Source organism: Bos javanicus, chromosome 4 (genome assembly GCF_032452875.1).
Source record: "Bos javanicus breed banteng chromosome 4, ARS-OSU_banteng_1.0, whole genome shotgun sequence".
NCBI lineage: Eukaryota > Metazoa > Chordata > Mammalia > Artiodactyla > Bovidae > Bos > Bos javanicus.
This window is the reverse complement of record NC_083871.1, coordinates 85757136-85780498: the sequence shown is the minus strand read 5'-3', so window position 1 is coordinate 85780498 and position 23363 is coordinate 85757136. Positions and strand designations below refer to the sequence as shown.

At 39.9% G+C, this 23363-nt stretch overlaps 1 protein-coding gene and 1 non-coding gene across 2 annotated transcripts in view; one reads left to right on the top strand and one right to left on the bottom strand.

Annotated features, from left to right (window-relative positions):
* KCND2 (potassium voltage-gated channel subfamily D member 2) overlaps positions 1-23363 on the bottom strand; it is a 563422-nt gene that overhangs the window by 33403 nt on the left and 506656 nt on the right. The gene's annotated exons all lie outside the window — the stretch shown is intronic.
* TRNAS-GGA (transfer RNA serine (anticodon GGA)) lies at positions 18540-18612 on the top strand. Its single transcript has one exon. It is a non-coding gene; the product is annotated as a tRNA-Ser (tRNA).

Genomic DNA, 23363 nt, shown 5'->3' with positions numbered 1-23363 from the left:
ATAAGGGGCAGTCGGACCTCCTGCTAGGGCAGGCTTGAGGCTTTTCAGTTTCTATCAAAGGTGTGTGTTTCAACCCACTGTAAACTAAAGAACCAAAATGTCCGTTTGGACAGAGTGAGGGGAAAAAAATGCCAAGCATAAAGCAATCTCATAAAGATGTCCAATTAGATCTGATGATTGTAAAATGCTCTACTTGTATGATACTGGGCACAGTATGTAATAATATCTGGTCCCTTGGGCCTTCCAAGCCTCGTGGTAAGTAAGTGCTGACAAGAGGCTCTTCATTAGAATAAATCATTTCAGAGTTGCATCCTTCAGCAGATCATTGGGAATGCCATTGTAATAAATTAAAGCATATTTTAAAGGCAGGTGAAGAGATGTAAAAACAAATTGCCTTCCCAGATGAAGAGAGTTCCACAATTTAGTTGTTTGTGAGGCTGTTTGTAGCAGAAGCATCTGCTTTGGTTGTTGTTATTTTTGTTGTTGTTGTTTATTATAGTAATGAAAGTCTACAGCTAAACATGATAGAGCCTGGCTGTTAGTTATAAATTTGAGTACAGAAAAAATATTCTTATGTTTAAAAGTGAATATAAGATTGTGGATGTGGGTTTTGGCAATAAAATGATAATATACAATGTGTGCTTTAAATTAAAAACAAGAAAGAATATAGTGGTTCCATTATAGATGTCATTAACATGGATAGCTAGAATAGTCTCTTAAAATTTGTTTGACAGCTTGCTGTTTCTACCACTAATGAGTGTTTAAGATAACTCTATTTACAGTTGTAGAGTTAAAGCCTTTATAACACAGGGCCTTAACCTCAAAGAGCAGTCAGTATGTGATCAACAGTGCTTGATTTTTCACTTTGAGAAAATGAGGCTGAAACTTGAAACAGCATGAGTAACATTCCTTGAAATATTCTTTAATACATTTGCTAGTGGTTTTATGCATACAAATAAAATTGTCTGCTTGGATAAAAGCACTTAAGGTAGTGAACTTCCACATATAAAAAAGAAAAAAATAAGTTAAAGTGAATGATAAAAGCTAAAAGCAAATGCTCCTCTTAAATCTATTTTCTTCCTTTCTTTTCTCTCTCCCTTTCTTACTCAAAAATTTATAAAGTTCCTATAATGAGTGAGGTACTGATAATAAATTCAATACTTGGTTCTTTTTTCTTCCCCAAAGATCTTATAGCTGAGGAAGAAAGTTAGAGTAATAAATAAACAACTGAACTCTTGCTATTTCAGGTTTCTAAATACTTGTGTATTTTTTTCTCTTACCTCCAAGATGCCTGAGGTTATTGTTTGCAATGTTTTGTTTTATCTAACTTCTACTGGAAATGTCATTAATTATCTTGTTTATACCTCTACTATTCACACTAAGAAGGGATGTCCCAATGGTTTTCTCTATTCAACCCTGAAGAATCTCTTTTCCTCATAGGCAACTGTGTCTGAACTATTTTTCAAAAGAGATGTAAATAATGTCATTTTGATCCCTGGGTGGGGAAGATTCCCTGTAGTAGGAAATGGCAACCCACTCCAGTATTCTTGCCTGGAAAGTTCCATGGACAGAGGAGCCTGGTGGGCTACAGTCCATGGGATGGCAAAGAGTTGGACATGACTGAGTGACTGAGCACACGTGTGCATGGAAACACACACACACACACACACACACACACACACGTTATTCCTTATATGCTCATTTAGAGCCCTCTTCGTGTAAAGGACAAGATGATGGTATTTTACGCCTTGCAGGACATGTGGCTTCTATAACAACTGTTCAAAGTGCAAACACAGCCCTAGAGAATCCATAAATGAATAGGCTAACTATAATCCAATAAAAATTTGTGTTCATAAATAAATAAATAAAAACTTAATTTATGGACCCTGAAATTTGAATTTCATATAATTCTGTGCCAGTAAATATTCTTCTTTTGATTTTTCTCCCTAACAATTTAAATAAATGGGCTTCCCTGGTGTTTCAGTCGGTAAATAATCTGCCTGCAGTGCAGGAGACCCAGGTTCAATCCCTGGGTCGGGAAGATCCCCTGGAGAAGGAAATGGCAACCCACTCATATTCTTTCCTGAAGAATCCTGTAGACAGAGGAGCCTGGTGGGCTATAGTCCATGGGGTCATAAAGAGTCAGACATGACTTAGTGACTAAACCCATCACCAACTATTTAAATACGTAAATAGTCTTCTAAAATCACAAGTGGTACAAAAACAGGAGATAGGCTGTGTTGGACTTGTGGGTGGTATCTTATCAACCTCTGACTTAGAGGGGCCATTCTTTGTGTAATCAACTCACTTTGGAAATGTTAAGTGTTGTTTTCCTGTGGAAGAGCTTGAAATCATTCAAGGAAATATTTCCTCAATACTGTCATACATATTTCTTCAAATATTTTGTAATTCTTGACTTTAGGAAATGTACCTTCTAGGAGGGAAGAATAGAGGAGCCCCTGTTTTCCCAGCTCATCTGCCCTTCCCATCATAGCCCACTCTACCCACGACTGGAAGCCTGGTGTCAATGAGTGTGCAGCAGATCAAAGGGGAAATGGATTGATTGTCTGGTGGCAGCCAACTCTTTATCTAATTTGGGGTACAGTGGGTAGGAGGAAAATTTATTGTGTTCCAAGCACTTTGCTAAGTCTGGGAAGGCAGAGGGAGACTAAAAGAGGCAGACCTTGTTCTAGGTGACTTCTAGTAGGGAGAGAGGCTACATAGGAAATAATAATGCAATGATTACCACTGTAACAAGAAGAATTCTGGGATTCATCAGGAGTTGAGCATACTTGAGAAATACTCCCACAAGTATTTGGAAAGTAGGTCGATTGGAATTGAGTCTAGAAGGCTAAAAAAAGAGTGAGCCAAACAATAAAGAGAAAGAATATGTTAATAATGAGAGGCTTTCCGACAAGTGTTAGCAGCAGGAATGGTCTTATAAGCAGGTGGAGTAAGTCCCTGCCTATGACCATGCTCAGATACCTTCCTGGCTACTTCCTGTCTCTCATGCTCTTTGAATTACTTGAATTCCACCATAGAGACTTATTCTGCCTAAGAACTCTTCTCTTGGCTGAAATACAACTATTCTTGAGAGTGCTAACACATTAAGCCTTTGAACTCATTTGTATCTCTTTGGGATTAAATTTATGTATCAAACCGCTTCTTAAAGGCACTTGTAATGGGGAAAAAATGGTTCAAATATGGAAATCAGGCCCAGCAATGAAGCCTGCAGCACTGAAATCCAAACTTGGACTGTTTGAAAGTTTTACCTAGGGCTGGTTGTGCCTAGAAAAAGCTTTTTTCGTGAACTGACTTTTAAAAGGGCATTTGTTTGTCTAGCAGGAGTGAATGGAGCCAGCCATTATGCCTTAGAGACCCTGTATTGATCTTTGTAGACAAACCACTAAATAGGACTTGACTGCTACACAATGGAGGATTAATTTGCCCTTCCGTATAAGCCTACAGTGGGCATGTCAATATGCATTTATGAAACCTTGCTCTGTGCAAAGAAGAGAGTGAAGAACCCAATAAGCAAATTAAACTAGGGAAGCCAAAAAAAGGAATGTGGCCAACATGTTTCATTTTCCTTAAATGAAATTTGATTAAATGAAACCAGAAAAAACAAGTTTTAATATAATTTTCTAACTCTATTCATGGTTTTTAATTTACTGTTTATACACAGTTTGATGCTAATTATTTTATATTTTAGAAGGAATAAGATATGGAAACAAGTTTTTATCATCTGAATGACACTTTCTTGTTGAAACACCCAGAGATTACAGAAGATTTGAAATAAGGGTGAATCTAGGTAATTATGAGCTCCTGCTAGCCTGGAAATATAATTTTGTGTGGAATTTTGCCTAGGCTTACTAAGTGAGTAGGGAAGTAGGAAAGTTCTCTTGGCTAATTATTTATCAAACAAATTTCACATTTAAAACAAAATAGTTTTTCAAAAACCAAACTGATTAGCTAAGATATAAGTTTAACTCCGTAATTATTAATTAATGACAAAACTCACACAAGATAGGTGGCTTTCAGGAAAGCTAGCAAGTGAGAAAAAGAAACACACAGACAGCTACATGTTGGTTTTAATGTAATCAGGGAACATTTTGGTGCCTATGAGGACTCATCACTATGTACCTACTGAAATATGGTGTGCGTGCATACTAAGTAGGTTCGGCCCAGTCCGACTCTTTGCAACCCCATGGACTGTAGCCCACCAGGCTCCTCTGCCCAATGGATCCTGAGGTAAGAATATTGGAGTGGGTTGCCATGCCCTCCTCCAGGGGATCTTCTGGACCCAGGGATCAAACCCGTGTCTTCTTATGTCTCTTGCACTGGCAGACAGGTTCTTTACCACTAGTGCCACCTGGGAAGCCCCACTAAAACATGGTACCATTAACTAAAGATGTGGAGCTACAGAACCATGCGTTAATGTTAAGCTCTACAATCTTTCTTATGATGCACGTGAGGTGCTCTTTTAACCTCTTTTCAACTTTTCTGGAAAAGGTCAGTTTTCATTCCAATCCCAAAGAAAGGCAATGCCAAAGGATGCTCAAACTACCGCACAATTGCACTCATCTCACACGCTAGTAAAGTAATGCTCAAAATTCTCCAAGCCAGGCTTCAGCAATACGTGAACCTTGAATTTCCAGATGTTCAAGCTGGTTTTAGAAAAGGCAGAGGAATCAGAGATCAAATTGCCAACATCTGCTAGATCACTGAAAAAACAAAAGAGTTCCAGAAAAACATCTAATTCTGCTTTATTGACTATGCCAAAGTCTTTGACTGTGTGGATCACTATAAACTGTGGAAAATTCTGAAAGAGATGGGAATACCAGACCACTTGACCTGCCTCTTGAGAAATCTGTATGCAGGTCAGGAAGCAACAGTTAGAGTTGGACATGGAACAACAGACTGGTTCCAAATAGGAAAGGGAGTACATCAAGGCCGTACATTGTCATCCTGCTGATTTAACTTCTATGCAGAGTACATCATGAGAAAGGCTGGGCTGGATGAAGCACAAGCTGGAATCAAGAATGCAGGGAGAAATATCTATAACCTCAGATACGCAGATGACACCACCCTTATGGCAGAAAGTGAAGAAGAACTAAAGAGCCTCTTGATAAAAGTGAAATAGGTGAGTGAAAAAGTTGGCTTAGAGCTCAATATTCAGAAAACTAAGATCATGGCATCTGACAAATAGATAGGGAAACAATGGAAACAGTGAGAGATTTTATTTTTGGGGTCTCCAAAATCACTGCAGATGGTGACTGCAGCCATGAAATTAAAGGATGCTTGCTCCTTGGAAGGAAAATTATGACCAACCTTGACAGCATATTAAAAAGCAGAGACATTTCTTTGCCAACAAAGGTCCATCTAGTCAGGGCTATGGTTTTTCCAGTGGTCATATATGGATGTGAGAGTTGGACTATGAATAAAGCTGAGTGCCTAAGAATTGATGCTTTTGAACTGTGGTGTTGGAGAAGACTCTTGAGAGTCCCTTGGACTGCAAGGAGATCTAACCAGTCCATCCTAAAGGAAATCAGTCCTGAATGTTCATTGGAAGGACTGATGCTGAAGCTGAAACCCTAATACTTTGGCCACCTGATGAGAAGAACTGACTCATTTGAAAGAACCCTGATGCTGGGAAAGATTGAAGGAAGGAAGAGAAGGGGACGGCAGAGGATGAGATGGTTGGATGGCATCACTGACTCAATGGACATGAGTTTGAGTGAACTCCTGGAGTTGGTGATGGTCAGGGAGGCCTGGGGTTCTGTGGCCCATGGGGTCGCAAGAGTCAGACATGACTGAGTGACTGAACTGAACTGTACAACTTTTCTACTAAGAAACAAAAGTACGTGCTAAGTTGCTTCAGTTGTGTCTGACTCTTTGTGACCCCATGGACTCTAGCCTGCCAGGATCCTCTGTCCATGGGATTCTCCAGGTAAGAATACTGAAGTGGGTTGCCATTTCCTTCTCCAGAGGATCTTCCTAACCCAGGGATCGAAATGACATTATTTATATCTTTTTTGAAAAATCATTCAGCAGCCAGCAGTTATGATTTATTAACTGGAAGCAGAGAGTTAAGTGTAGCAATAGTTTCTATTCTTTCATAATTGGATGTGAAAAGTACAAGTAATTGCAGAGAAGTACAACAAACCTTAAAAATCTCACTTTACCAGGCTACACAACTACCAATTTTGTTTTTTTTATAAGCTAACCTTAACAATTATATTTAAACACACACACACACACACACATAAAACAAAACAAACCAAAAAGCAAGGTAGAACTAACTTTGGGACAAGATAGAGAATCTTACTTTAAATACTCTGCCAAATCCCTGCTATTAGTAAGCAGAGAGACATGAGTCCACAGTACGACCTCTATCAGTCAAGATCCTCTTTCTTTAGTCGTTTGCTCAGTTATGGCAGTGCTCCGTCTCTAATGCCCCAAAGGTGAATGCCAAAGAAAGCCAGAGAGCTGAATGAGAGGTCTATTTGGTATATTTGGTCTGCATCATCTTCATGCTCTAAGTTCTTGATTTACAATCATTGATTCCTAGTATCCCAGTAAGACTTTAATTATCCTAAGAGCTATTTGGTGTTTCCAAAAAGTTTTTCTGTGATTTAATTTATATTTAATTCACATGAAAAATTAATATATGGCATTCTGCTCTCTAATTAAAAATGGGTGCTTGTTATAAACTCAAAATCTTAACAGAAAGATGTCTCAATTCCCAAAAGTTATAAATGGCTATTGTGATGAGATTTTCCATTTTTATCTTCTATTTCATATGAGAACATACCTCTGAGGGGAAGGTAAGTACCATAAATATTAAATGTGAGAAAACTGATAATACAGAAGGAGCAGACAAAATGCATCTGAATATTGCTAAATTTGTGTGATTACAAATTAGTATACAATTCTGGGGGTAAAAAGAGTTTAAAGATGAGAAATAGCAACTGGCAAACCAAATCAATGTAATTAATTGTTTCCATGGATAGCCGTTTGCAGGCACAATGTTGGCTCATCCTGGGTTATAACAAAATGAATCTATGAATTATAACTGAACATTTTTTACATGTTAATTGCATTGTATTTATAACAACACATGTTTTTACTTACATAATCAGACAGAAATAGTAATTTGCTTTCTTTGTCAGAACTTCCTTATCATATAAAAGAAGCTTTATCTGATTAACTTTAGGTGGTAAATTAAAATTCTCGAGGATTGAACATATTAGTACCATTCTCAAGGGAGGCATGAAGGAAGGAAAGGACAATTTTTAGGAAGAAAACATGTGAGCTTGTTTAGTAGTCCTTTATAAGTCCTTTAGCTTATAGTCCTATGACTATAGGATTCAGAATTATGTATCAAATTTTTTATTTTCTTGTATTCACTATCTCTTAGCATTAGAGATTAAATAATAATCTAAGTATTCAAGAAAGCACAGTAAAAGATCTACTACTCTCCGGATATGAGTAAAAACCTATTTTAATTCTAGAGCTTTCCTGGAATAAGCTATCATACAGAAAAAATGCTTGCTATCAAGCTAATATTGTTATTGGACTAGAGCTTCCCTGGTGGCTCAGTGGTAAAGCATCTGCTTGCATTGCAGGGGACACAGGAGACATGGGTTCAATCCCTGGGTTAAGAAGACCCCGAAGGAGGAACTGGAAACTCACTCCAGTATTCTTGCCTGGAGAATCTTATGGACAGAGGACCTTGGCAGGCTATAGTCCATGGGGTCACAGAGTCCCTATGGCTGAGCACATATACATACATACATATTCCAGAAAAACTAAACCTAACCAAACCAAGAGGAGTACATCACCACTATCCAGGCTTTTTAAAGTCCTTTCCCTCACAGTTTAGCTGTGCAGTTCACATAACTAATAACCTTATAGCAGAATCTCCCAATGACAATAAGGTCTTTGAGTCCCAGCTGGCACTTTAGTTCATTTCAGGAAAAAACAGATGCAGTTAAATTTCAGATTAGTGAGAGATGACAGGAACATTTGAATAAGGGTTTATTCTGGTGACTCTTGTCAGGAGTCATGGCCATCTCTGAGCATACATTTGCCAAGGGGTGAAATCTGCATGGATTTTGCTAAAAATAAGAATCCACCATTGCTGATTATCAAACACTAGCATAATATACCCCTTATTAGTGTTTCCCAGTTGACAGAATTTTATTTGAAGCAACAAGATTGTGAGATATTTTATTTTAATCTTGACAAGACAGGGAGTCAGAACACCTGCAGTCAAGTTCAGACCTGTCTCCTTCCAGATTTGTGGACATGGAGTGAATAATCTAACCTGAGACTGCTGCTGGTGCTGCTGCTAAGTTGCTGCAGTCATGTCCGACTCTGTGTGACCCCATAGACGGCAGCCCACCAGGCTCCCCGGTCCCTGGGATTCTCCAGGCAAGAACACTGGAGTGGGTTGCCATTTCCTTCTCCAATGCATGAAAGTGAAAAGTGAAAGTGAAGTTGCTCAGTAGTATCCGACTTTGAGTGACCCCATGGACTGCGGCCTACCAGGCTCCTCCATCCATGGGATTTTCCAGGCAACAGTACTGGAGTAGGGTGCCATTGCCTTCTCCGAACCTGAGACCGCTCCTCTGCAAAATGTGGGGATAAGCATATTCACTCTTTCTACTTTCCAATTTGTGATGGGGGTTATATTCTAAATCATCTCATCCAGGTGGACTCTGCTGTTGGAGAAGAGTTGGTGCATTTTACAAATCATATTTCTAAAATGTACATAATCCCATCATTGGGGAGGTATTATTACTACCCTTATTTTGCAGATAAAGGAAAGTAGGATTAAAAGGGCTAAGTATCTGCAGGGACAATCACAAAAGAAGTGAGGTGTAGGTGGGCCTGACCTCACACTCTTCCAGGGGCTTACATGTGGTCTTTTGACTCTTTTTACAAATGATGCCAGTTGCAAGGAGATGCCATGTATGCTTATCAATGGCAGAGCTAAAATCTGAACCTAGTACTCTGGACCTTGTCGGTGGAATAAATGTCTTTCAAGAAGGAAATGGAGGTATATCCTGAATCTGTACCCTTCAGGAAATTTAGGTTCAGCCATCACTTCAGGGACCTGTAGCTGGTTTTCGAACTTTCAGTTTAAGAGAACCATTTCTTTTGATTACCTTCTATTTTATTGTATTTATTTTTTAAATTTCCTTCTATTTTAAAATCAAATAAAATTTACTTTCTTGGGTGAAAATGTTTTGCACTTTTCATTATGGACTTCTGTTTGCTCTCCTTATCTAATATTCTTTTGTTCATTTATATTTTTCCTAGACTATAAAACTAAGTTGAAAAAAACACAATTCAGAAATTCAAACTTCAAAGGAAAACAAAACAAATATTTTAAAAAGTTAAATAGAATCCATGGATACAAGTATGAATCAGATTCAGTGAAGCAGCCCTCATAGTCAATAAGAGTCCAAAATTCAGTACTTGCATGCAGCCTCAAAAATGACAGCATGATCTCCATTCATTTCCAAGGCAAACCATTCAACATCACAGTGATCCAAGTCTATGCCCCAACTAATGCTGAAGAGACTGAAATTGAATGGTTCTATGAAGACCTACAAGACCTTCTATAACTAACACCAAAAAAACAAACAACAAAAAAACAGTTGTTCTTTTCATCATAGGGGATTGGAATGCAAAACTAAGGAGTCAAGAGAAACCGGAGTAACAGGGAAGTTTGGCCTTGGAGTACAAAATGAAGCAGGGCAAAGGCTAATAGAATCTTTTTTAAGAGAACACTCTGGACATATCAAACAATCTTTTCCCAAAACACGAGATGACTCTATACACGCACATCACCAGATGGTCAATACTGAAATCAGATTGATTATACTTTGCAGCAGAAGATGGAGAAGATCTATACAGTCAGCAAAAACAAGACCTGAAGCTATAGCTCAGATAATGAGCTCCTTATTGCAAAATTCAGCTTAAATTGAAGATAGTAGGGAAAACCACTAGGCCATTCAGATATGGCCTAAATCAAATCCTTTATGATTATACAGTGCAGGTGATGAATTTATTCAAGGGATTTGATCTAGTAGATGGAGAGCCTGAGGAACTATGGACAGAGTCATGTAACACTGTAGAGGAGACAGTGAAAAAAAATCATCCCAAAGAAAAAGAAATGCAAGAAGGCAAAGTGGTTGTCTGAGGAGGTTTTACAAATAGCTGAGGAAAGAAGGGAACTGAAAGGAAAGGGAGAAAGGAAAAGATATACACCACTGAATGCAGAGTTGCAGAGAATAGCAAGGGGAGATAAGAAGGCCTTCTTAAATGAACAAGGCAAAGAAATAGAGGAAAACAATAGAATGGGAACAATTAGAGATCTCCTCAAGAAAACTGGGGATATTAAGGGAACATTTCATCCAAGGATGAGCATGATAAAGGGTAGAAACAGTAAGGACCTATCAGAAGCAGAACAGATTAAGAAGAGGTGGCCAGAATACATAGAAGAACTATACAAAAAAGCTCTTATTGACCCAGATAACCACAATGGTGTTGCCATTCACCTAGAGCCAGACAATCTAGTGTGTAAAGTCAAGTGGGCCTTAGAAAGCACTGCTATGAACAAAGCTAGTGGAGATAATGGAATTCTAGTTGAGCTATTTCAAATCCTAAATGATGATACTGTTAAAGTGCTGCATTCAATATGTCAGTAAATTTAGAAAATTCAGCAGTGACCACAGACTGGAAAAGATCAGTTTTCATTTCAGTCCCAAAGAAAGGCAATGCCAAAGAATGTTCAAACTACTGCAAAATTGAGGTTATTTCACATACTATTAATAGAAAGTAAGTAAGTAAGTGTTAGTTGCTCAGTCATGCCTGACTCTTTGTGACCCCTGGTGGACTGCAGCCCACCAGGCTCCTCTGCCCATGAGATTTCCCAGGCAAGGATACTGGAATGGGTTCCCATTTCCTTCTCCAGGGGATCTTCCCAACCCAGGGATCAAACCGGGTTTCCTGCACTGCGGGCAGATTCTTTACCAACTGAGCTACAAGGGAAGCCCAATAGAAAGGTTGTGCTCAAAATCCTTCAAGCTAGGCTTTAGCAATATGTGAACTGAGAACTTCCAGATGTATAAGCTGAGTTTAGAAAAAGCAGAGGAACCAGAGATCAAATTTCAGATATTCACTGGATCATAAAGAAAGCAAGGAAATTCCAGAAAAAACGTCTACTGCTTCATTGACTACGCTAAAGCCTCTGACTGTATGAGTCATAAGAAACTGTGGAAACTTCTTAAAGAGATGGGAATACCAGACCACTTTACCTGTCTCCTGAGAAACCAGTATGCAGGTCAAGAAGCAACAGTTAGAATCAGACATGGAACAACAGACTGGTTCAAAACTGGAAAAGGGGTACAGAAAGGTTTTTATTGTCATCCTGCTTATTTAACTTATATGCAGAGAACATCATGAGAAATGCCAGGGTGGATGAAGCACAAGCTGGAATGAAGATTGCCAGGAGAAATATCAACAATCTGAGAAATGCAGATAATACCACTGTAATGGCAGAAAGTGAAGAACAACTAAAGAGCCTCTTGAAGGTGAAAGAAGAGAGTGGAAAAAGTTGGCTTAAAACTCAACATTTAAAAACCGAAGATCATGGCATCTGGTCCCATCACTTCATGGCTAAGAGACTGGAAAAAAGTCAAAACAGTTTCAGATTTTGTTTTCGTGGTCTCCAAAATCACTGTGGATGGTGATTGCAGCCCTGAAATTAAAGACACTTGTTCTTTGGAAGGAAAGCTATGACAAACCTAGGAAATGTATTTAAAAGTAGAGACATCACTTTGCTGACAAGGGTCCATATAGTCAAACCTATGGTTTACCCAGTAATTATGTACGGATGTGAGAGTTGGACCACAAAGAAGGTTGAGCACAGAAGAATTGATGCTTTCAAACTGTGGTGTTGGAGAAGACTCTTTAGAGTCTCTTGGACTGCAAGGAAGGGAAATCCACCCTGAATATTCATTGGAAGGACTGACGCTGAAGCTCCAATACTTTGGCCACCTGATGTGAAGAGCTGACTCACTGAAAAGACCATGATGCTGGGGAAGATTGAAGGCAAAGTGGCAGAAGATGAAATGGTTAGCTAGCATCACTGACTCAGTGGACATGAGTCTGAGCAAATTCCAGGAGACAGTGAAGAACAGAGGAGCCTGTTGTGCTGCAGTCCCTTGGTTGCAAAGAGTCAACACGACTTAGCATCTGAACAACAACAACAAACCAAAGAGTAAGTGCTTTTAATCTCAGTCCTTTTAACGTCCATGCTGACAAACTGTAGAGCAAAAAGCCTTGGTTCTGCCTGATCACATCGACTTTTAATCATTTCAGTTGGGAGGAAGCACCTGGGACATCAGCTGCCAACTCTGGAGCGCAAGCACTCAGTCTTCTTAATTTTCCCTAACCTTATTTAGAGTCTTTGTTACACAATCAGCTCTTTTGCTGTCCACTTTAGCTTATATATTTTTATTTTTTGTCTCTTGTGTTGTCTGAGTATGGCCTGAGACTAAATAAAATTAGTTGTGCTCCTAACTTTAAATACAGATCTTGGTGATCCTTCATATTAAAATGAACCAAAATAAAAAATGAACTCATTCTGAAAAATCTGTTATGAACTCCTTTTGCCCAGAAACTAAACCCTTAAGTATGAGAACCAGAATATTCTCTTAGTTGAATCTGAACAAAACTTGTATAAAACACGAAAAGCATTTAAAATTTTTTACTTATTCCTAAGGAAATCCAGGGGAGTTGTGTCAAATCCTCAGTGACAAGAAAGGCTACTTTCTTATGTAATTTAATTTAGGGAATCCTACTGGGTCCCTGCTGGTGGCATGACCCTCTCCATGGCCTATCTGGTACTAGTCGTTTTCATAAGAAAATATAATTTCTTTCAATTTCTTTGGTGCTCCTTAAATTAAGTTTGGACAAGAATATCTTTATAGCTAACAGACATTGAACTATTTTAGGCTTCCTGGAAAAGTATATACAAGTCATTTAAATCCAATGTTAAATTCATTGCTTAACATATACTGACCTTCAGTTTTACTGAATAAATAATAAATGTTACAGAACATGTGGAATATAAACAGCGATCTAAATGTACATATGCACTATATTGATGAAATCAGTATTTTGAATCTGTTATCAAATGCTAAAATCAGTATCTTTGATGAGAAGATATGATATCTCTTAAAGTGAAAGTGAAAAGTGAAAGTGAAGTCACTCAGTCGTGTCCGACTCTTTGAGACCCCCATGGACTGTAGCCCACCAGACTCCTCCATCCATGGAATTTTCTGGGCAAGAGTACTGGAGTGGGTTGCCATTTCCTTCTCCAGGGGATCTTCCCAACCCAGGGATTGAACTTTAGACAACTGATAATTTATCATTTTTATATAAGCATTGAATGTGACATACAATATATAAAAGTATATAAATATAATATTTAATCTACATTTTATATTTTTGTGTCATATATATGAACTAGGAAAATGTTTGGTACAAAATTTTCTAATTGTGGTATAGTTTGGAGAAGGAAATGGCAATCCACTCCAGTACTATTGCCTGGAAAATCCCATGGACAGAGGAGCCTAGTTGGGGTTGCAAAGAGTCGGACATGACTGAGAGACTTCACTTTCACTTTTCACTTTCACTTTAAGGAAATATGGGCTTCCCTGATAGCTCAATTGGTAAAGAATCTGCCTGCAATGCAGGAGACCCTGGTTCTATTCCTGGGTCGGGAAGATGCACTGGAGAAGGGATAGGCTACCTACTTCAGTGTTCTTGGGCTTCCCTTGTGGCTCAGCTGGTAAAGAATCAGCCTGCAATGCGGGAGAACTGGGTTGGATCCCGGGGTTGGGAAGATCCCCTGGAGAAGGGAAAGGCTACTCCAGTATTCTGGCCTGGAGAATTCCATGGACAGTATAGTCTATGGGGTCGTAAAGAGTCTGACATGACTAAGCGATTTTCAGTTTCACTTTAAGGAAATATTCAATTTATTTATATCTTCAGAAAAGTAGTGGCAGAAAAGCAGAAAGTATGTGAGAAACAGTGTAGACAGACAAAAAACTTACCTAAGAACATGGTTAACTGATTAATGTAAATTAAAAACTCAGACTGAGGGGGGAAAAGTGCACAATATCTCTAGTTTTGTAAAACCATACAGATATTATCATTGCCATCTCCCTTGCTTTAGTGAGTGCAGCAAGAATGATCAGGTAAGGATGCATGTTTTGCCAGACCTGAGTGCAAATGCTACTGCTGCCGTGTAGCCTGGGTGTGAATTAACCTTGATGAGACTAAATTTTCCCATCTGTCAAACAGAGCTAAAATCCTCAGTTTGTTAATTTTCTTGATACAGTCTGAGTACCAATCTTATTATGGCTGCTTAAGCCAAGACAGTCACAAGTTACGATGGTAAATAAGAAAACTTGTTGTTTGGAGCACTTGCCTTCAGAACTGGGATTCATATCAGGGGACACTGAAGGCAAAATGCAAAATCAACTCAGGTTAAAAGGACTGAGATGATAATTAACTTTGTTTATCATTGTCTCTCTTTTCAAAGGGACTGAAGTGTACAATGCCCTCCTGGCTAAAATATTTGCAATTGCATTATTGTATAATTTAACTTTTATTCAACTTTTATAATGAGACAGAGGAGAAAATATTGCTGCACTAAATTACCTGCTCCCTGCTCAGATTTGAATATTTAATAGCTCAGTCAATGGCAAAGCAATTATAAATGTCTGCAAATAAAAATAATTCCTTATTCCTGGTGTGCAAACATATGCATGTGCTTTCCTTATCAGTTACAATAGGAGTTTGAAAAGAGGCTTAGGAAATATTTGTCATTCTTCCTTGTCCTCATAGTATATTGAAATTCCGGATCTTTATTATAATGATTCATTATTGTGAATCTGGAGTGTGATTAAAGTGCCATCAGGTACTAAGCAGCAAAACACAGTAGACACACGGAGTGCACAGGGCCGGCTTCACAGGTGTGTGACCTTGCATGAGCACAAGGTCATGTGCTCACAAAGGCCCCCTGCTGGGTTTAATGCTCTGCTGCTGCCGTCTTGAAATTCTTCTTAATTCCATCTGAGATTGTGTTTTGTAAGTGCAATCCTGTGGGATGCTGGAGCACACGCAAGAGCAGAGGAGCTGCACACAGCCTGGGAGTCAGCTGTTCTTGCTGCTCTATTTGCATATAACACGTCCCATGGGCATAGGCTCCTGGGGGATCCACACACACTATGTGGGAGTTCAGCAAGACAGAGCAAGTACATCTTGCTCTGAGCATTACATCCCCGCCTGAGGAAGTAGGGGTGCTCACAGCCCTGCAAAGTCACGCTTTCCTCTTGAACCAGAATGTGGTTCTAATATAGAAAGAAGGAATGGCATCCTAAGAAACATGAACAAGCAAAGAACCTTCACCACATACACCCCTTTTTACTCCTGTTCTTTTCCTCCTTCGCTGACCACTTATGGGGAAGATAACGAGAAGGAAAGGGGAAAGACAGGGCAATCCGGAGCAACCCAAAGCTTTTCCCTCAGGGCTTCCTCACTCATCAGCAAGCTCGGTAGACAATGTGGGTATAATGAGAACATAATCATGAAGGTACATAAAAACAACTGAGTTAATTTTGTTTAGCATCTCTACTATTCTTATAAAACCAAAATATGCATATGTATTTGAATTATGAAATATGAACTATGTAATTTTGCTGTTTCTGCATATAAGGGGAATATTCATATTTGCATTTCACACTGATATTGCCCAGTGTAAAGATGAAAAATAAAATTCATGGTAGTAATTTAAAGTAAGTTTTCTTTACTTAGAATCACAATAAGTAGCAAAGAATTACAAGTGAAGATAAACTATGGAAGAAGGGACAAAGCTTTGCATTTTAATGTTTTTAAGGGACTTTTTCCCTTGCTTTTTGAACAGAGGCTCAAATTTTTATTCTGCACTCAGTTCTGCAAATTATGTAGCCTAGCTGGCATGAGCAGGGTATAACAGTGGTTAATTTCAAACGTTTTGAAGTCACCCAGAGCTTGATTTAAATCATGTTCTGCCACTTGGATATGGCTTCACTTTTCTAAGCTCCAGTTTTCTCATCATTTAATTATTTAATTAACCTTTATTGAGCTTATTTAATTAACCTATATTTATTGAACATACTGTGCTTCTGTGAGGCACACAAGTAACTTTCTTTACCCTCATGGGACTTACATGGTAGAGAGGAAGACAGAAATTAAACTGATAAAAAATAAGTGCATAATTACACATTCGGATAAGGGCTATTAAAAAATATGAAGATATTTTGAAAAAGAAAACTGGGGAGGGTATTGCTGCTGCTGCTGCTGCTATGTCGCTTCAGTCGTGTCCGACTCTGTGCTACCCCATAGACGGCAGCCCACCAGGCTTCCCCGTTCCTGGGATTCTCCAGGCAAGAACACTGGAGTGGGTTGCCATTTCCTTCTCCAATGCATGAAAGTGAAAAGTGAAAGGGAAGTCACTCAGTCATGTCCAACTCTTTGTGACCCCATGGACTGCAGCCTACCAGGCTCCTCCATCCATGGGATTTTCCAGGCAAGAGTACTGGAGTGGGGTGCCATTGCCTTTTCCGGAGGGTATTGAGACCCAATTTATTTTGGGTAGTAAATACTTAAGTTGAGACATGAGGAGGAGATAATTGGGAAAAGAATTGATCAAAGGAAGAAATGAAAATACCTCTCTCATAAGGCATTTATGAAGACTATCTGATACACATAAAAACATCAGGACAGTCCTGATAATAGTCCACAGTGAACACAAGAGAGCTTTATCATTATTAGAAGGCTGACACTAGCCTGTCTAAAAGTTGATTTTTTTTGCCTTATCCTCATTATCCATTCATATTAGGCAGTATGTGTGTAAATATTTTTCTAGAAGGTTCATTATTGACATACTGCTGCTACTGCTAAGTCACTTCAGTCGTGTCTGACTCTGTGCGACCCCGTAGACGGCAGCCCATCAGGCTCCCCCTCCCTGGGATTCTCCAGGCAAGAACACTGGAATGGGTTGCCATTTCCTTCTCCAATGCATGAAAGTGGAAAGTGAAAGGGAAGTCGCTCAGTCATGTCCAACTCTTTGTGACCCCATGGACTGCAGCCTACCAGGCTCCTCCATCCATGGGATTTTCCAGGCAAGAGTACTGGAGTGGGGTGCCATTGCCTTTTCCGGAGGGTATTGAGACCCAATTTATTTTGGGTAGTAAATACTTAAGTTGAGACATGAGGAGGAGATAATTGGGAAAAGAATTGATCAAAGGAAGAAATGAAAATACCTCTCTCATAAGGCATTTATGAAGACTATCTGATACACATAAAAACATCAGGACAGTCCTGATAATAGTCCACAGTGAACACAAGAGAGCTTTATCATTATTAGAAGGCTGACACTAGCCTGTCTAAAAGTTGATTTTTTTTGCCTTATCCTCATTATCCATTCATATTAGGCAGTATGTGTGTAAATATTTTTCTAGAAGGTTCATTATTGACATACTGCTGCTACTGCTAAGTCACTTCAGTCGTGTCTGACTCTGTGCGACCCCGTAGACGGCAGCCCATCAGGCTCCCCCTCCCTGGGATTCTCCAGGCAAGAACACTGGAATGGGTTGCCATTTCCTTCTCCAATGCATGAAAGTGGAAAGTGAAAGGGAAGTCGCTCAGTCATGTCCAACTCTTTGTGACCCCATGGACTGCAGCCTACCAGGCTCCTCCATCCATGGGATTTTCCAGGCAAGAGTACTGGAGTGGGGTGCCATTGCCTTTTCCGGAGGGTATTGAGACCCAATTTATTTTGGGTAGTAAATACTTAAGTTGAGACATGAGGAGGAGATAATTGGGAAAAGAATTGATCAAAGGAAGAAATGAAAATACCTCTCTCATAAGGCATTTATGAAGACTATCTGATACACATAAAAACATCAGGACAGTCCTGATAATAGTCCACAGTGAACACAAGAGAGCTTTATCATTATTAGAAGGCTGACACTAGCCTGTCTAAAAGTTGATTTTTTTTGCCTTATCCTCATTATCCATTCATATTAGGCAGTATGTGTGTAAATATTTTTCTAGAAGGTTCATTATTGACATACTGCTGCTACTGCTAAGTCACTTCAGTCGTGTCTGACTCTGTGCGACCCCGTAGACGGCAGCCCATCAGGCTCCCCCCTCCCTGGGATTCTCCAGGCAAGAACACTGGAATGGGTTGCCATTTCCTTCTCCAATGCATGAAAGTGGAAAGTGAAAGTGAAGTCACTCAGTCGTGTCCGACTCTTCACAACCCCATGGACTGCAGCCTACCAGGCTCCTCCATCCATGGGATTTTCCAGGCAAGAGTACTGGAGTGGGATGCCATTGCCTTCTCTGTCATTATGGACATAGTCACTCCTTTAATGATATTTAGCTGAACTTTAAGTATGGAATGGGCTTCCCTGGTGGCTCAGAGGTTAGAGCGTCTGCCTGGAATGCAGGAGACCCAGGTTTGATCCCTGAGTTGGGAAGATCCCCTGGAGAAGGAAATGGCACCCCACTCCAGTACTCTTGCCTGGAGAATCCCATGGAGGGAGGAACCTGGTAGGCTACAGTCCACGGGGTCGCAGAGTCGGACACGACTGAGCAACTTCACTTTCACTTTAAGTATGGAATAGGATTCCATTTTGTTCATTCTGTCTTTGTTTCCAAGCTCTTTCTTATACATGCATATCAGTTTCTAATGAATTTACTTGGGAGGCTGTAGTTCATGGTCTGAATCTATACGCTGTCGGACTCAGTTTTGTTTCATTATAATTGTGATAGCACACTTCCCTTTGGGCATAAGAGCATTTCAATTAAAGAAAGCTAGCGAAGGTCTCTCCTTCCTGTCTTTAGTTTTCTTTTACATGTCATTGATTTTAGCAACTGTTATGAAAATGAAAAAAGAAAAAGTGCCTTTCTTCTCTTTGAGTTGTCACTTTTGTGTCTCCCTTTCTGCCAATCATGGAATTATCATCTCCCATATGCCTCTTTTATTTGAAAACAGGCTCTTCCCTGTCACCTTCCCTGGTGGAATCCCAGGTCTGAGGTCAACTTAGCTAGCTTCATGCCAAAGCAGAAACATCTGGGAAAGGCTGGCAAGTATAGAACTGTCCCCGGGCAAAATCCTGTGATGGGGAAGGTGGTCTTTGCTGTCACTGTGCTCCTCATCACTAGCTCTCTTACCGCTTCCTCCCTTGATCATCCAGAGCCCTCAGGCTGATGGAAAGGTGTCCTATTGCAGCCTGCCTTGTCCCTCAGCCGCATCCTTGGTGCTCGACAACCCCTTGCTCACCCCCACCAAAGGCAAATGAACTTCAGGGCTCTGGGAAGGGGCCTACCAATGTGTCCACAGTGTCAAGTATATATTTGTTTAATTTTATAGAGTCAATTATTGTATGTCTATAGACTAGTGCTGCTATCTCTTTCTACTTCTACTTTCCTGCCTTCATATTTCCCCTATGGTCAGAGAGTGTTGGAGCACGTTAGGATCTGACTAAAGGATTAAACTGGGTATACATTTAGTTTGAGTTTAGTGGGCTACATTTATGGGATTCATAGCCACTCCCGAGAATAGTTACTATTGTCATCGCTGTCTTGGTGTAGGGATTATTTGCAGGTATATACCTACCACCCTCTGTGTCAGTCATCCAGTACCTCACCCACAGGTACAAGGCTACAATCTTTATCAATATAGAAATATGTTCTGCATCATCTGGGAACAGAAATAGGTGTATTTCTCCTAGACTAGCCAGAACTAGTCTAAGGAAAATTCTGTCAGTCATCACATGTGTAAACTAAGAAGCGAAAGATTCAGTTCCCATTAATGCAAAGTGAAAGACAAGTTCTCTCCTGCTGGGGATAGAATTGATAATGCAGGGTACATTGCATCATACACTTTTAATAGGAATCTTAAAGCAGAATTGTACTCAGCTACACTTCTGGAAAGACAGAATCTTGCCTTTTTACTAAACAAGCCTGTAATAGTACTATAAGCAATAAATAGGTTTTATGCATAAGTGTCCTAAAAATCCTAATAATGATGCTGTTAAAGTGCTGCACTCAATATGCCAGCAAATTTGGAAAACTCAGCAGTGGCCACAGGGCTGGAAAAGGTCAGTTTTCCCAAAGAAAGGCAATGCCAAAGAATGTTCAAACTACTACACAATCGCACTCATCTTACATGCTAGTAAAGTAATTCTCAAAATTCTTCAAGTCAGGCTTCAACAGTACATGAACCATGAACATTCAGATTTCAAGCTGGATTTAGAAAAGGCAGAGGAACCACAGATAATCGCCAACATCTGTTGGATCATCCCTTTGGGCATAAGAGCAAGAGAGTTCCAGAAAAACATCTATTTTTTTCTTTACTGACTATGCCAAAGCCTTGGACTGTGTGGATCACAACAAACTGTGGACAATTCTTAAAGAGATGGGAATACCAGACCACCTGATCTGCCTCCTGAGAAATCTCTATGCAGGTCAGGAAACAACAGTTAGAACTGGACATAGAACAACAGACTGGTTCCAAATTGGGAAAGGAGTACATTAAGGCTGTGTATTGTCACCCTGCTTATTTAACTTATATCCAGGGTACATCATGCGAAATGCCAGTCTGGAGGAAACACAAGCTGGAATCAAGATTGCTGGGAGAAATATCACTAACCTCAGATATGCAGATGACACTAGCCTTACGGCAGGAAGCGAAGAACCTGAGAGCCTCTTGATGAAAGTGAGAATAGAGTTAAAAAGTTGTCTTAAAACTCAACATTCAGAAAACTAAGACCGTGGCATCTGGTCCCATTACTTCACGGCAAACATATGGGGAAACAATGAGAGACTTTATTTGGGGGGGCTCCAAAATCACCGCAGATGGTGACTACAGCCATAAAATTAAAAGATACTTGCTCCTTGGAGGAAAAGCAATGACTAACCCAGATAGCATATTAAAAAGCAGAGACTTTACTTTGCCAACAAAGGTCTGTCTAGTCAAAGCTACCTTTTTCCCAATAGTCATGTATGGTTGTGAGAGTTGGACTATAAAGAAAACTGAGTGCAGAAGAATTGATGCTTTTGAACTGTGCTGTTGGAGAAGACTCTTGAGAGTCCTTTGGACTGCAAGGAGATCCAACCAGTCCATTCTAAAGGAAATCAGTTCTGAATAGTTATTGGAAGGATTGATGCTAAAGCTGAAACTCCAATACTTTGGCTATCTGATGTGAAGAACTGACTCATTTGAAAAGACCCTGATGCTAAGAAAGATTGAAGGCGGGAGGAGAAGGGGTCGATGGAGGATGAGATGGTTGGATGGCATCACTGACTCGATGGACATGAGTTTGAGTAAGCTCTGGGAGTTGGTGATGGACAGGGAGGCCTGTTGTGCTGCGTGGTACAGTCCATGGTGTCACAGAGTTGGACATGACTGACAGGCTGAACTGAACTGATGCATAAATGTGTGTGTGTTAGTCACTCAATAGTGTCCGACTCTTTGCGAACCCATGTACCGTAGCCCACCAGCCTCCTCTGTTCATGAAATTCTCCAGGCAAGAATACTGGAGTGGGTAACCATTCCCTTCTCCAGAGGATCTTCCTGACCCAGGGATCCAACCCAGGTCTTCCACATTGCAGACAGATTCTTTACCATCTGGGCCACTAGGGAAGCCTTTTATGCATACCACCTATCAATGAAATAAAGCCTAACTTTGACCATCCATGCTGCTGCTTCTGTTAAGTCGCTTTAGTCGTGTCCGAGTCTGTGTGACCCCGTAGACAGTAGCCCACTAGGCTCCCCCGTCCCTGGGATTTTCCAGGGAAGAGTACTGGAGTGGGTTGCCATTGCCTTCTCTATTGATCATCCATGCTGTAGCAAAAACTAAATTCTGTTTATATTCTCTCTGTAGAAAATACTACAGGGACTTCTCTGGTCATCCAGTGGTTAAGTCTTTGTATTTCCAATATGGCAGGCATGGGTTCAAACCCTGGTTGAAGAACTAAGATTCCACACACCATGCCCTGAGGCATGGCTAATAAAAAGAGAAAATACTACAAATACTATTATTAAGCAAGGAGGTGTGCAGTAAGTATGCAACCTAAAAATATGGGGAAAAATATTAACAGATGTGTGTTAAAAGATTAATTCATAGATATATTTTCTGGATTTTGTAATATTTATGTTTTTTTTTTTTACTTTCTTAAAGTATATAATTTGCTATACCTTCATAATTCTAAACAAATATTTTTCTATGAAATGTTTCATTCGTTTTGCATGTTTGCCTTAAAAGGGTCCTCAAAATTACCTGCTTCAGCACCCCCCCTAAACTGTATCCATCCTTACTTCAACTGTATACATCTCATTAGAAAATTAATGTTATGGTGACAAGCATTTAATGTTACCTTTAGTTTTATGATGGAGTACTACCCTCTACTACATCCCCATTCTAAAGGGTCTTCTTACACTCCATAGATTGAACTGTGAACTGCACAACACCACCTACTGGTTTTACATTCTATTCCTCAGCTGGACGTGAAATACAGGTTATTCAATAAGGAAATTTTTATGGGGATAAAGGGCTTCCCAGGTGGTACAGTGGTAAAGAATCTGCTGCCTAATGCAGAAGACACAAGAGATGCAGGTTCGATCCTTGGGTGGGGAAGGTTCCCTGGAATAGAAAATGGCAACCCACTCCAGTATTCTTGCCTAGAAAATTCCATGGACAGAGGAGCCCCAAGGGCTACAGTCCATGAGGTCACAAAGATTCAGACACAACTGAGCACACACATACTCACATACATACATGGGGATAAAAGAGATAGAAGAGGGCTCCAAGGAGCTGTGGATACTAAGGCGGGAAAGGGTAAAGAAAAGAAGAGAGATATTGCAGAAGGGGAAATATCATGTGAGTAGAGATAAAGAAGGGCAGAGAGTAAGACCCTTATTCCTTTTCAGTCTTCCATTCCAAGATACTCCACCTTGAGATCCATGGGTCTCTCTGAAACATCCTGATACCCCTGCTTCACATCTCTCATTTATTGGGACTTGAGTGGTTTCTTGTTTCCAGGTAGATTAAAAAAAAGTGTCCTAAAAAAATCATCCTTCTCAATGAATTTGCATTTTACTGGAGGACTCTGGAAAATAATAGCTGTGATTAATTGAATTGCCACCACAATTATTGAATGGGCTTCCCTGGTGGCTCAGCTGGTAAAGAATCTGCCTGCAATGTGGGAGATCAGGGTTCAGTCCC